The following is a 13535-nucleotide window of genomic DNA, read 5'->3' as shown; positions in this document are numbered from 1 at the left end:
GACATTCTCTCATCGATGGATTCAGGGTTAATAAACATCTTGATGCTCCTTGATCTAAGCGCCGCTTTTGACACAGTCTGCCATGAATGGCTTATTTCTCGGCTTTCTGATATTGGTATCACTGGTTCCGCTCTTTCCTGGCTTATTTCCTATATCACTGACAGAATGTATTATATCACCATACAAGGTCATAATTCTGCCACCAATTTACTTACACGGGGCGTTCCTCAAGGTTCGGTTCTTGGTCCACTCTTGTTTATCATCTACATACACCCACTTGGTAGCATCATACGCAGGCATGGACTACAATTCCATTGCTATGCAGATGACATCCAAATTTACCTCACCACCAGCTCCGATAGACCATCCCTGCCTGACTCACTCACTGCATGCATCAGGGACATAAAGCATTGGATGTCCCTTAACTTCCTCAAATTAAATGATAATAAAACTGAGATATTAGTGATTGGTTCTCCAGCCTCAGTCAAAAGGATGGACCAGTCCTTCTATATTGATGGTTTCCATATAAAGCCTTCATCACTGACTCGCAACCTCGGTGTCTTATTTGACTCAACTCTGTCTTTTGGCTCTCATATTTCTTCCATTGTTAAAAACTCTTTCTTTCATCTTCTAAATATTGCTCGTCTAAGACCATCTCTCACTTTAGCTGACGCCGAACTCTTAATTCATGCATCAATCACATCACGTCTGGATTATTGCAATGCTTTATTTCTTGGCCTTCCCAAAAAACGTATTGCAAGATTGCAGTACGTCCAAAACTCAGCAGCAAGAGTTCTCACCTCCACCAGGCGTTCTGCTCACATTACTCCGGTGCTTCATGACCTTCACTGGTTACCTGTTTCATCACGTATCCACTTTAAGGTATTGCTTTTAACATATAAGGCATTAAACGGTCTTGCACCCCCATATTTGTCTGATCTACTTTTCACCTACCGTCCTGCACGCTCTCTCAGATCAACTGAACTTGGTTTACTGTCCATACCTCGTTTTCGATTATCTACAGTAGGTGGAAGGTCATTCAGTGTTAATGCGCCAACATTATGGAATTCACTGCCCCTTTCACTTCGAAATATCTCATCAGTGACTGCTTTCAAGACACAGTTAAAAACATATCTGTTTAACATGTACTTCGTCTAAATGTGATTATATGTGTCCTTTGTGATTGTAAAGTTGTGCGTCAGTGTTAAATGTATTATAAAGGTACCATGTAAAGCGACCTTGAGCTTTGGAAAGGCGCTATATAAATAAAACTTCTTCTTCTTCTTCTTCTTACTGTAATGATGGCACAGATACTGAGGAATCCATTTGCAGCTTTAATGAGAATGGTCAAACAGGCAGGGTAATCGACAGCAGACAGAAGCAGCGAAGGTAACACAGAGAAGGTCGAGGTCACAGGCAATAGTCAAGGCAGGCAGAAGTATACAAATCCAAAGGGCAATCCGGGTCGAGACAGGCAGAGAACAGTCAGAGGTCGGGGTACACAATCCAAGATCAGAACACAGAATGGCAAACTCAGAAATAAACGCTTGTTATTGAAAGACAGGGCAAAACAATACTTCGCAGAGAAGTGGTGTGTGGAAGTGGCTTTTATGTGTGTGTAAATGACATGCAGGTGTGTGTGCAATCAGTATGGTGCAGGTGTGTCGCGTAATCAGTCCCAGGTAAGCGGCATGATGGGAAGTGAAGTTTCTAAGGATGGTTAATATTCCGGGGAAGGATCCCTCCGGTGGCGAAGAGGGAGTGGAGCGGAAGCCTGTTCCGTTACAGAGCCCTCCCCCTGCGAGCGGCTCCTGACGCGAGGAGGCAAATGACGCCGGGGTCTTCCACGAGATCGAGGGGCCGGTTTTTCCGGATGCGTCCGGTGAAACTCCTCAGTTAGAGTGGAGTCAAGGATATCTCCAGAATTAACCCAGGATCGCTCCTCCGGACCGAACCCCTCCCAATCAGCCAGATACTGAAGGACCTTGCCCCGGCGCCTGGAGTCCAGCAACTTGTGCACGCGGTACGCCTCCTCGCCGTCAACCAGGAAAGGTAGGGGATTTTGAGGCGTGGCTCCCGTCTCCGACTCTCCTCTCGGACCACCGGCAGGTTTCAGAAGTGACACATGGAAGGTGGGAGAGATGCGATAATTAGTGGGAAGATCTAATCGAAATGATACTGGTGAAATCTGTCTTACAATTTGAAATGGACCAACATACCTGGGACTGAGTTTGCGGCATGGAAGGCGGAGTCTTAGATCTCTGGTGGATAGCCAAACCCACTGACCGATGTTGTACTCAGGGCCTGGACGGCGGTGGCGGTTAGCTTGCTGCTCCTGTCGTCTGACAGCGTGGAGCAGGTGAGTGTGAGCCTGATCCCAAACCTCCTCGCTCTTGTGTAGCCACTCCGTAACAGATGGTAGTTCAGTAGGTTCACCCGACCAGGGAAACAGTGGGGGTTGGAAGCCGAGGATACACTTGAAAGGAGTAATTCCTGTGGCGGGTTTGACCAGTGAATTCTGGGCGTATTCAGCCCAAAACAAGTATCTACACCAATCTGCCTGTTGTTTCTGACAGTAGGAACGGAGGAAGCGGATGACGTCCTGATTCAGTCGTTCAGTTTGTCCATTGGATTGGGGATGGTAACCAGAGGTGAGACTGATGTTAATGTGGAGGTGTTTGAAGAATGCGGTCCAAACCCTGGATGTGAATTGAGGTCCTCGGTCTGAAACTATGTCTTCGGGCAGACCATAAAAGCGGAATACTTGATTACAGAGGAGTTCGGCTGTTTCGAATGCGGTAGGCAGTTTGGGTAGGGGTATGAGACGACAGGCCTTGGAAAATCGGTCAACAATGGTGAGTATGGTGGTGTGTCCTTGGGAGTTGGGCAGATCAGTGATAAAGTCAATAGCGATGTGGGACCAGGGACGTTGTGGCGTAGGCAGTGGTGTTAAGAGACCCGCAGGCAATTGTCTGAGTGATTTAGATGTGCTACAGTTGGTACAGTCCTGAACGTATTTGGTGGTGTCAGTCAACAAAGTAGGCCACCAGAAGCGATTTTGGAGTAAGTGGATGGTAGCAGTGATCCCGGGGTGACCAGAACTTGGTGTGGAGTGAACTAGCTCGAGGAGTCGGAGACGAAGAGAGTCTGGAACGAAGAGGAGACCAGTTGGGCATTCAGATGGTGTTCTTACTTGAAGGTTGGCTTGTTGGATCTCCGTGATAATGTCCCATTGTACGGGAGCTACCAGCAGGTTAGTATGAATGACATTCTCGTGATTGGGATTTTGAGCTGTTTCTTCCGTTTGACGAGAGAGAGCGTCGGCTTTGGTATTCTTGGTACCAGGTCGATAAGTCACCGTGAACTGGAATCTGGTGAAGAATAGAGCCCACCTAGCTTGCCGAGGATTCAGACGTTTGGCAGAGCGGAGATATTCAAGGTTCTTGTGGTCAGTGAGAATTGTGAAGGGTTGACTCGCTCCCTCCAGCCAGTGACGCCACTCCTCTAGTGCTAACTTCATGGCTAGTAGTTCGCGATTACCCACGTCGTAGTTACGTTCGGCCGAGGTAAGTTTTCTGGAGAAGAAAGCACAGGGGTGCATCTTGGCTGGATTGCCCTGTCGTTGGGATAGTATTGCGCCTACCCCTGTGTTGGAAGCGTCTACCTCCACAATAAATGCTTGTTCTGGATCTGGATGACGGAGGATGGGTGCGGATGTGAAACGAGTCTTTAGTTCTTGGAATGCTTGATGGGCTTCGGTGGACCAGTTCAGACGAGCAGAGTGACGTTTAGTCATGGCGGTTAATGGAGCTGCGATGATGCTGAAATTTCTTATAAACCTCCTATAGAAGTTGGCGAAGCCCAAGAATCGCTGAAGTTCCTTGATAGTTCGAGGCAACGGCCAGTCCAGAACTCCCCTGACCTTCTTCTCGTCCATGGCTACCCCCTCCTGGCTGATGATGTATCCCAAGAATGATGTGCTGGTCTGATGGAACTCGCATTTCTCAGCCTTGGCGAAAAGTTGGTATTGAATTAGACGTTCCAGAACCAGCCTGACCTGTTGAATGTGTTCCTCCATGGAGTTCGAGTAGATTAAGATGTCATCGATATATACAATCAACCACTTATCCAGCATGTCCCGGAAGACGTCGTTCATGAAAGCCTGGAACACGGAAGGACTGTTAGACAGCCCGAAAGGCATAACCAAGTATTCGTAGTGCCCACTAGTGGTCGAGAAGGCGGTCTTCCACTCGTCCCCCTCTCGGATGCGGATCAGATTGTAAGCATTACGCAGATCTAACTTGGTGAAGTACTTGGCTTGACGGAGTTGTTCCAGAGCGGCAGGTACCAGGGGCAAGGGATACCTGAACTTCACAGTGTTGTCGTTCAACCCACGGTAGTCGATACAGGGTCGTAGTCCTCCGTCCTTCTTTTTCACGAAGAAGAATCCGGCCGATGCTGGTGAGGTTGAAGGTCTAATGAACCCCTTTGCTAACTCCTCCTCAATGTAGCGTTTCATGGCCTCGGATTCAGGTCGAGACAGAGGAAATATTCTTCCCCGGGGAGGAGCAGCCCCGGGGAGAAGATCAATGGCGCAGTCACTGGAGCGATGTTCTGGTAGTTGAGAGGCTTTCTCCTTACTGAAGGCTTCGAGAAGATCTGCATAGTCGAGTGGTACTTTTGATCCTTCTGGATCTGACGTGGAGGTGTCCGGACTGTGAGTGGAGATTCGAGTGACACTGGATAGACAGCGGTTTTGACAGGTGGCGTCCCATTGAGTGATCTGACCCTCCCTCCAGGAGATGTGTGGATTGTGATTCCGTAACCAGGGGAGACCAAGTATGACGGAGTGATGAGGGGATTGAATGACGTAGAATTTGATATTTTCTGAATGGAGTGATCCAACGTGAAGTTTGACGTTCTCAGTGATGCTGTGAATTCTTCCCTCTCCGAGGGGTCGACCGTCTAGCGCCTCCACTGCCAAAGAAGAATGACAAGGGTATAATTCGAATTTGCCCTGCACAGCGAATTTGTGAGAAATAAAGTTACCAGCCGCTCCTGAATCTATCAGAGCGGTGGTATTGATCACTTTATCCCGAAACACTAGACGAACTGGTATGGTTAGGCTGGATGTGTTTGAGTTGGTTCTTATGCAGTTACTCACCGATGAAGTGCTAGAAGAGGGACGAGTTGGGCAAGCGACCCTCAGGTGTCCGGATTGACCACAATACAGGCATAAACGGTTCTGCATTCTGCGTTCACGTTCCTCGGGTGTGAGGTGAGTGAACCCGATCTGCATGGGCTCGGGCACGGAGATGGCTTCCTGATGATAGCGTGGCGGGACACGAGCTGAACGTCTGGAACGGATTAAATTATCAACTTGGATGGCGAGATCGATATATTCGTTTAGGTCTCTTCCCTCATCCCGGCAGGCTAGTTCAGACTGGAGTTCGGTGGTCAGTCCCTTCCTGAAGAGAGTCTTTAAGGTATCCTCCACCCAGTTGGTTTGTGCTGCGAGTGTACGGAAAGAAAGAGCATATTCAGCCGTTGTCCCTCTTCCCTGAGTGAGAGTTAACAGTTGTTCTCCAGCACTTCCTCCTGCAGTGGGGTGTTCGAAAACATGACGAAACTGCTGAAGGAACTCACTGAAAGAGGAAAACGATGCTCCGTCTGTTCCCCAGACCGCGGTGGCCCATTCCAACGCCCGACCCGTGAGCAGCGAGCAGACGAATGCTATGCGGCTCGCATGAGTGGTATAGAGTGAGGGTTGTTGATCAACGAAGAGGGTGCATTGTAGTAAGAAACCTTTGCATTTAGTGGTGTTACCATCGAATTTCTCTGGGAAAGCAAGCCGAGGGTTGGCTGAGGCGCTCGGGATGGCTGGAGATGGTGGGACCTCTTGCTGCGGTGCGGCGGGAGCGGAAGATGCGTTTCTCATCTCTGTACGCAGTTCTTGTAACCCCCGAACTAGCTGCTCAGTGAGGGAAGTCAAATGGTTCAGTTGATGGTGATGTACCTCAAGACGTGAAGCTTGATTCGTGAGCTCCGTGGACAACTGCAGGACAGCTGCTGGATCGTTGGGTGGCGAAGTATTCTGTAATGATGGCACAGATACTGAGGAATCCATTTGCAGCTTTAATGAGAATGGTCAAACAGGCAGGGTAATCGACAGCAGACAGAAGCAGCGAAGGTAACACAGAGAAGGTCGAGGTCACAGGCAATAGTCAAGGCAGGCAGAAGTATACAAATCCAAAGGGCAATCCGGGTCGAGACAGGCAGAGAACAGTCAGAGGTCGGGGTACACAATCCAAGATCAGAACACAGAATGGCAAACTCAGAAATAAACGCTTGTTATTGAAAGACAGGGCAAAACAATACTTCGCAGAGAAGTGGTGTGTGGAAGTGGCTTTTATGTGTGTGTAAATGACATGCAGGTGTGTGTGCAATCAGTATGGTGCAGGTGTGTCGCGTAATCAGTCCCAGGTAAGCGGCATGATGGGAAGTGAAGTTTCTAAGGATGGTTAATATTCCGGGGAAGGATCCCTCCGGTGGCGAAGAGGGAGTGGAGCGGAAGCCTGTTCCGTTACACTTACGATCTCAGTCACAGAATCTTTTAGTTGTTCCGAGGACGAATCTGAAAACAAGACGGGGCCTTGCCTTTGCAGCTGCCGCACCAAGGTTATGGAAAGGTCTACCACATTATATTAGATTATCATCAACCCTTAGTGAGTTCAAAAGACATTTATTTAAAATGTATTTTTCACGTTAGCTTTTGATCATACGAGTGTCGGAGGTACTGTTGTCACAGGTGTCAGTTTTAACCCTCTGGGATCGGCTATCGTGCCGGCGCGACAAGCTCACTTTTTTCCTTATCAGTGCAAAAGACTCAAATTACTCTATTGATTTTGATCTTACATATAAGTGTTGTACATCATTAGATCCTGTTAAGTGTCTATTTTTTTGTGGATACTCACAATAAAAACAAAGTGTTGTGCTTTTTGTCAAATAAAGAAAAATAAACATGATGCGAATTTTGCCTTCTCTCTGTCAGTGAAGTTAATTCTGAAACGCGTCCGAAAATGAACTGCAACTAAGTAAACACTTGTCACACAGGCACGAAAGATTTTTCGTTATGCAGCTGAAATTCTCTTCTTTTAAATGAAGTAATTTATATAAAAAACAAATGGTAACACTTTACTTGAAGGGGTGTGCATAAGACTGACATGACACATGTCAAGAATATGAAGGAGGGTTTATGCATGTTTATGACAACTGTCATTAAGTGTCATTCGCTCAATTATGACATTTTTAATGCAAATATGACATTGTTTGAGATGTCTTTGTTATGACAATTGACATAAACCAATACATCATAACCTGTCAGTGTCTTGGTAATGACAACTTGACATTACTAAGACAACATAACCTGACATAAATATGTCCATTATAACATTTTAATGACAAATTTAATGTGTACCACTGTAGTTGAGGTCCAGAAAAATATTCATGACACAGTTATAATGCCTCATGACAGCCAATTTCAAAACCAACCACATGACAGTTTGATGTAATGTTAACCCATAAAGCTAAGTGGTTTCTTAAGTTTGATCATTAATCTACTATGTCATGTTTATGACATATTTATAACAATTTATGTTGTCTTGGTAATGTCAAGTTGTCATTACCAAGACACTGACAGGTTATGATGTATTGGTTTATGTCAATTGTCATAACAAAGACATCTCAAACAATGTCATATTTGCATTAAAAATGTCATAATTGAGCGAATGACACTAAATGACAGTTGTCATAAACATGCATAAAACCTCCTTCATATTCATGACATGTGTCATGTCATGATTATGAAGGTGTCATGTCAGTCTTATGCACACCCCTTCAAGTAAAGTGTTACCAAACAAATATTCTCAGTTTATGTAATCTATATGAAAAGAGAGAGATGTCAGTCTTTTTCCTTTCAGCTAATTATAGCTTATTAAGTGTTAATGTGACACGCCCACTGAGAGTGCGCGCTATTCAAACGCAAATGTTGAGGCAAGCCATGCCAACGCCCACATCAGCTGGATAAAACATCCAGTTTAATAAGAATCTTGTACTTTACCTCGTCTTGCTGCACTGTGAGGAATAATACTATCGTAATAATCCTGGAAAAGTTACCTCAGAAGTGCTGGTAGTTTCATTTCGACGAGCAACGGATTCAGCTGATGCAGTAAGTTATTTATTCTTAAGTGCTTTGTTCTAATCGCGTTATTGAATAGTGTCTGTAAACTGCACAAAGACTGTTTAAATATGAATTGCGTGTCTGTGTGTGAATGAATGAATGGCACAGACGCGCGCGCAATGTTGTTTACTACAGATGTACATCGCATCTGTGCGTTCATTCACTCTCGCTCCTACATTAGTAAACGTTATTTTTACATGAACACATCCAAACTATATTGCTATAGCCTACTGAGATTTGTTCTAATCGCGATATAGAATAGTGTCTGTAATGACAACATTTTGTTGACTAGTTTTGGATAGATTATAAAGTTTTTACTCTAAAATAGACATCAAATAAGCTTTTGTTAGACAGTTTCTGCTCATATGTTAAATATACACTCACCGGCCACTTTATTAGGTACACCTGTCCAACTGCTCGTTAACACTTAATTTCTAAGCAGCCAATCACATGGCGGCAACTCAGTGCATTTAGGCATGTAGACATGGTCAAGACAATCTCCTGCAGTTCAAACCGAGCATCAGTATGGGGAAGAAAGGTGATTTGAGTGACTTTGAACGTGGCATGATTGTTGGTGCCAGAAGGGCTGGTCTGAGTATTTCAGAAAGTGCTAATCTACTGGGATTTTCACGCACAACCATCTCTAGGGTTTACAGAGAATGGTCCGAAAAAGAAAAAACATCCAGTGAGCGGCAGTTCTGTGGGCGGAAATGCCTTGTTGATGCCAGAGGTCAGAGGAGAATGGCCAGACTGGTTCGAGCTGATAGAAGGGCAACAGTGACTGAAATAACCACTCGTTACAACCGAGGTATGCAGCAAAGCATTTGTGAAGCCACAACACGCACAACCTTGAGGCGGATGGGCTACAACAGCAGAAGACTCCACCGGGTACCACTCATCTCCACTACAAATAGGAAAAAGAGGCTACAATTTGCAAGAGCTCACCAAAATTGAACAGTTGAAGACTGGAAAAATGTTGCCTGGTCTGATGAGTCTCGATTTCTGTTGAGACATTCAGATGTTAGAGTCAGAATTTGGCGTAAACAGAATGAGAACATGGAACCATCATGCCTTGTTACCACTGTGCAGGCTGGTGTTGGTGGTGTAATGGTGTGGGGGATGTTTTCCTGGCACACTTTAGGCCCCTTAGTGCCAATTGGGCATCGTTTAAATGCCACGGCCTACCTGAGCATTGTTTCTGACCATGTCCATCCCTTTATGGCCACCATGTACCCATCCTCTGATGGCTACTTCCACCATGTCACAAAGCTCTAATCATTTCAAATTGGTTTCTTGAACATGACAATGAGTTCACTGTACTATAATGGCCTCCACAGTCACCAGATCTCAACCCAATAGAGCATCTTTGGGATGTGGTGGAACGGGAGATTCGCATCATGGATGTGCAGCCGACAAATCTGCGGCAACTGTGTGATGCCATCATGTCAATATGGACCAAACTCCCTGAGGAATGCTTCCAGCACCTTGTTGAATCTATGCCACGAAGAATTGAGGCAGTTCTGAAGGCAAAAGGGGGTCCAACCCGTTACTAGCATGGGGTACCTAATAAAGTGGCCGATGAGTGTATAGTATGTTTTGTCAAAAATAAACTAATCAACTGTTATAGTGTTTGTTCCAATGCAAGCTAGGCTATATCAAAATTATGAATCCTTAACTTTGAAATATGTATGATAAAATGTATTGGCCTACTTTAAAAAACAATACTTTATAAGAGATTTATGGAAAAAGACAATTTTCTTTTCAAGATGTTTCCAACTCTAACTTTGAACCAATTCTATAGAATGGCCCATATAACCTATCTGAACAGGATTTGTTTCCAGGTATGACTAAAAATGTTCTTTTGACTTTCATTTATATTTTGATTATATATATATATATATATATATATATATATATATATATATATATATATATGTGTGTATGTATGTATATATATATATATATATATATATATATATATATATATTAGGGCTGTCAATCGATTAAAAATTTTAATCTAATTAATTACATACTCTGTGATTAATTAATCTAAATTAATCACATACATCATTTTTGCAGTGAAAGTATTTTACATATTTCAATTCAAACGAATCAAAGAATAATCAGCATTAGTGACATTTAAAGTTCAAAAACTCTTTTATTATTATTTTCACTGTTCAAATAATGGCCATAACAATCAACAATATGACCTAATAATAATATGCTGAGGAAATAAATTCAAAAAATATTTTTTTTCACTGTACAAGGCATCTCAGGCCACAGTTATAACCTAGGGGACACAATGAATAAATGAACACTGCCCTCAATGTCAACACTATTTCTCTTGTATGTGCCATGAAAAAAACTCAGGCAAGAGACCAAAACTTTAACGTAGTGCAATATCAATTCCAGGGCTATTTTGTGCAATTGAACATTTACCTTCAATAAAAAAAATTAGTCCCTTTTACCACATTTCACACAAAAAAATCAACAAAGCAACAATTTTAAATTTGTAGACACATCTGGTGCACTTCTACTTCTCAGTCATTCAGCCAGTCACTGTTACCTCACACACTCATTTCACACACGCTTTCTCTCAGACACACACACACACTCACACTCACTTACTCACTCACGCACACGCATGCAGATTTGCTAAGTTAGCGCTTCAGTGTTTGCTCGAGTGTGGTTTAAGTTTGAAGATGACGTTGACCGCTAGAGTTGGCGGGACGTGCTAGCTCGTACCTCTGGATTAACATTAACTCCTGGATGCTTTGCATTGATGTGGTACTTTAGAGTTGACGAACTCCGGTGAAATGCAAATCCCTTGCGGCAGACGACTTTATTTTTATCAATACTTCCATCAAGGCGTTTTTTATAAGTAAATGTTCCAATCAATGATCCAGGCAGCGCGTTCTCGTCTCCCTCCTTTATTTTACAGCCGAATGGGGGCTATAACGTTATTTTTTTTAATGCGTTATTTTTTCTCAGATTAATTCATCGAAATGAACGCGTTATTTTGACAGCCCTAATATATATATATATATATATATATATATATATATATATATATATATATCGTCCTTGCATTCTTTCTTGTGTGACACACCTGAATGAAAGGCTCATTATGCGGGTCTTTGTCTTCTCAGGTGAGAACCACCTGATTATACATGAGGGGGTTCGGGCCGTTCACGCCCATTCGCATATTGCCTTTCCAAACAAATTTTTTTTTTTCACAATTTAAAACAATCTATTGTTTTATGTGAATGATTAGGCAGGATGATTTTCAGATCATTTTGAAGCAAAAACTCTTGGCGACAACATCCATTAGTCAAAAGTCTTGTGGACACATATTTAGTATGTGTTTTGTGGCCTTATTTCAGAAACTTAAATTTTTGTTTTTTCAATAACCATGCATAAACAATATTCTCTCAAAAATACAAACATGTACATACATGTTGCTCACATATTATGGTAGCCCTGTTTGTGCTAACTAGAGTGTAATTTCTCCTGTGCCATTAATATGTTTATAAGCAACTGAAAAAAGCACAAATGTCAGAGCATGTCAAAACATCTCAAGGACCCCAAAAAACACCTAAGACCCCAGAGGGTTTAGAGTTTGAAGATGTTTTAGGTGTATTTAAGACTCCTAAGAGTCTGTGGGTCTTACAATCTGAGAGTAGGTATTTTGCATGTTCTTTATTTATAGTTATTTGTGCTTGTTATATTTTAATATTGTATTGTTTGTTTTGCACTATGGTCAACATTGTTGTGTTATTATGTGCTTTAGAAATAAATTGGAATTGGAATTGGAATATGGCCATGTTAATGTACTTGGTCTTGGTGGAATAGATCTGCTACGCTGCTGCTGCAGAGCAAGTTCCGAGACTTGCTACTGCCAAAACCTTCACAGACATTGCTGTGAGCATGTAAGACATGCTGCTGCACATGTAACATACATGATTTCACCCCCCAACAAAACAGGAAACAAGAGAAAAGGGCAGAGCCCTCTTCAACACAAACATCTAAAATGATAATTTACAGGTTGTACAGCCAATGCCAATAAAGCTGTTGTGCAACAGCTGAAAGAAGACTATTGCGATACATTTGTAAAGTAACGTTTCACCCTACACAGTTGCACAGGGTAATGGGAGAAATGGACAAATAATGAGAGAGAAAACAAGCTGTTGCATTGGCAGATATGCATATATCTGCACAATGATAACATAAACAGGAAGGGAGGGATAGAAAAAAAAAAAACCCAAAACAAGCAGATCTATCGCCAAGACAAATGTGTAGCGTATCTGGACCGCGTCAGGGTGAATCATGCATTCTAACACTGGGAACCGTTCTAACCATTGACTGGTGTCTAATAATTCACCAGCTCAACGCCAGAAAGTCTGGAGTAGATTGCCTTTTTGACACTTTTTATGGGTCCTCAGAGCAATACCAGAACATCCCACACCTTCCCCCAGCTCTGGGTCCCAAGCTTCAAAGAGATCTTAATTGGCCCTCCTAGGAGGGTACGAGACCTCTGCATGTCACAGACACACACACACACACACACACACACACACACACACACATACACGGACGTTCATTAAACTTCATCCTATAAGACATTACTAAGATATATTCAATATGTTTTTAGGCTTGTCTGCATGCCCACGTAATATTGGGGATCTATAATCTTATCGTAGTATTAAATGAACTATAAGTGCTTGTAATTATGCATTGAGATGTATCTTTGTATTCCTATTATTCGTATATGCCTTATTTGGTACCGTCTTGATTCTCTCGGCCTCACTGAGTTAGACACATACAGGAAATTACTAGGGGTGTAACGATTCGTTTTAACAACGATTCGATTCGTATCACGATTCGTGGTCGTCGATACGATTCAAGGACGATATTGGTTCATTTAGAACGATACGATCCAAAACGATTCAGTGACTTGAAATCGATTCAGTAACTTTTTAGCCAAAAATTCAACCAGTGTGACTGAAATAAATACCTGGATACTGGACAGTGCGGGTAAAGTTTCCTAGATTCATGTTGTTTCTTGTGAGGGAATCAATCAGGTATCAATTAATTATAGATATAAACTAGGGCTGCACGATTTGGGGAAAATGTCATATTGCGATTATTGAGGTCAATATTGCGATTGCGATATGCAATTGCGATAATAATATGATTTCATGAGTGAACTTGCTTGGTTCTCAAGGAAAATGCACACAATTAGTGATAATGCTGAAATGTGTAGACTATTTCTCAACTCAAACTTGCAACAACAACT

The 13535-nt window shown here is 42.9% G+C and overlaps 1 protein-coding gene across 1 annotated transcript in view; it reads right to left on the bottom strand.

Annotated features, from left to right (window-relative positions):
* LOC130077182 (collagen alpha-1(XXV) chain) overlaps positions 1-13535 on the bottom strand; it is a 295172-nt gene that overhangs the window by 131052 nt on the left and 150585 nt on the right. The gene's annotated exons all lie outside the window — the stretch shown is intronic.

The sequence above is a fragment of the Rhinichthys klamathensis genome, unplaced genomic scaffold, assembly GCF_029890125.1.
Source record: "Rhinichthys klamathensis goyatoka isolate OS25496 unplaced genomic scaffold, OSU_Roscu_1.1 h1tg000722l_1, whole genome shotgun sequence".
Classification (NCBI taxonomy): Eukaryota; Metazoa; Chordata; class Actinopteri; order Cypriniformes; family Leuciscidae; genus Rhinichthys; species Rhinichthys klamathensis.
The sequence above is the reverse complement of the archived record's forward strand: the minus strand, read 5'-3'. Positions and strand labels throughout refer to the sequence as shown.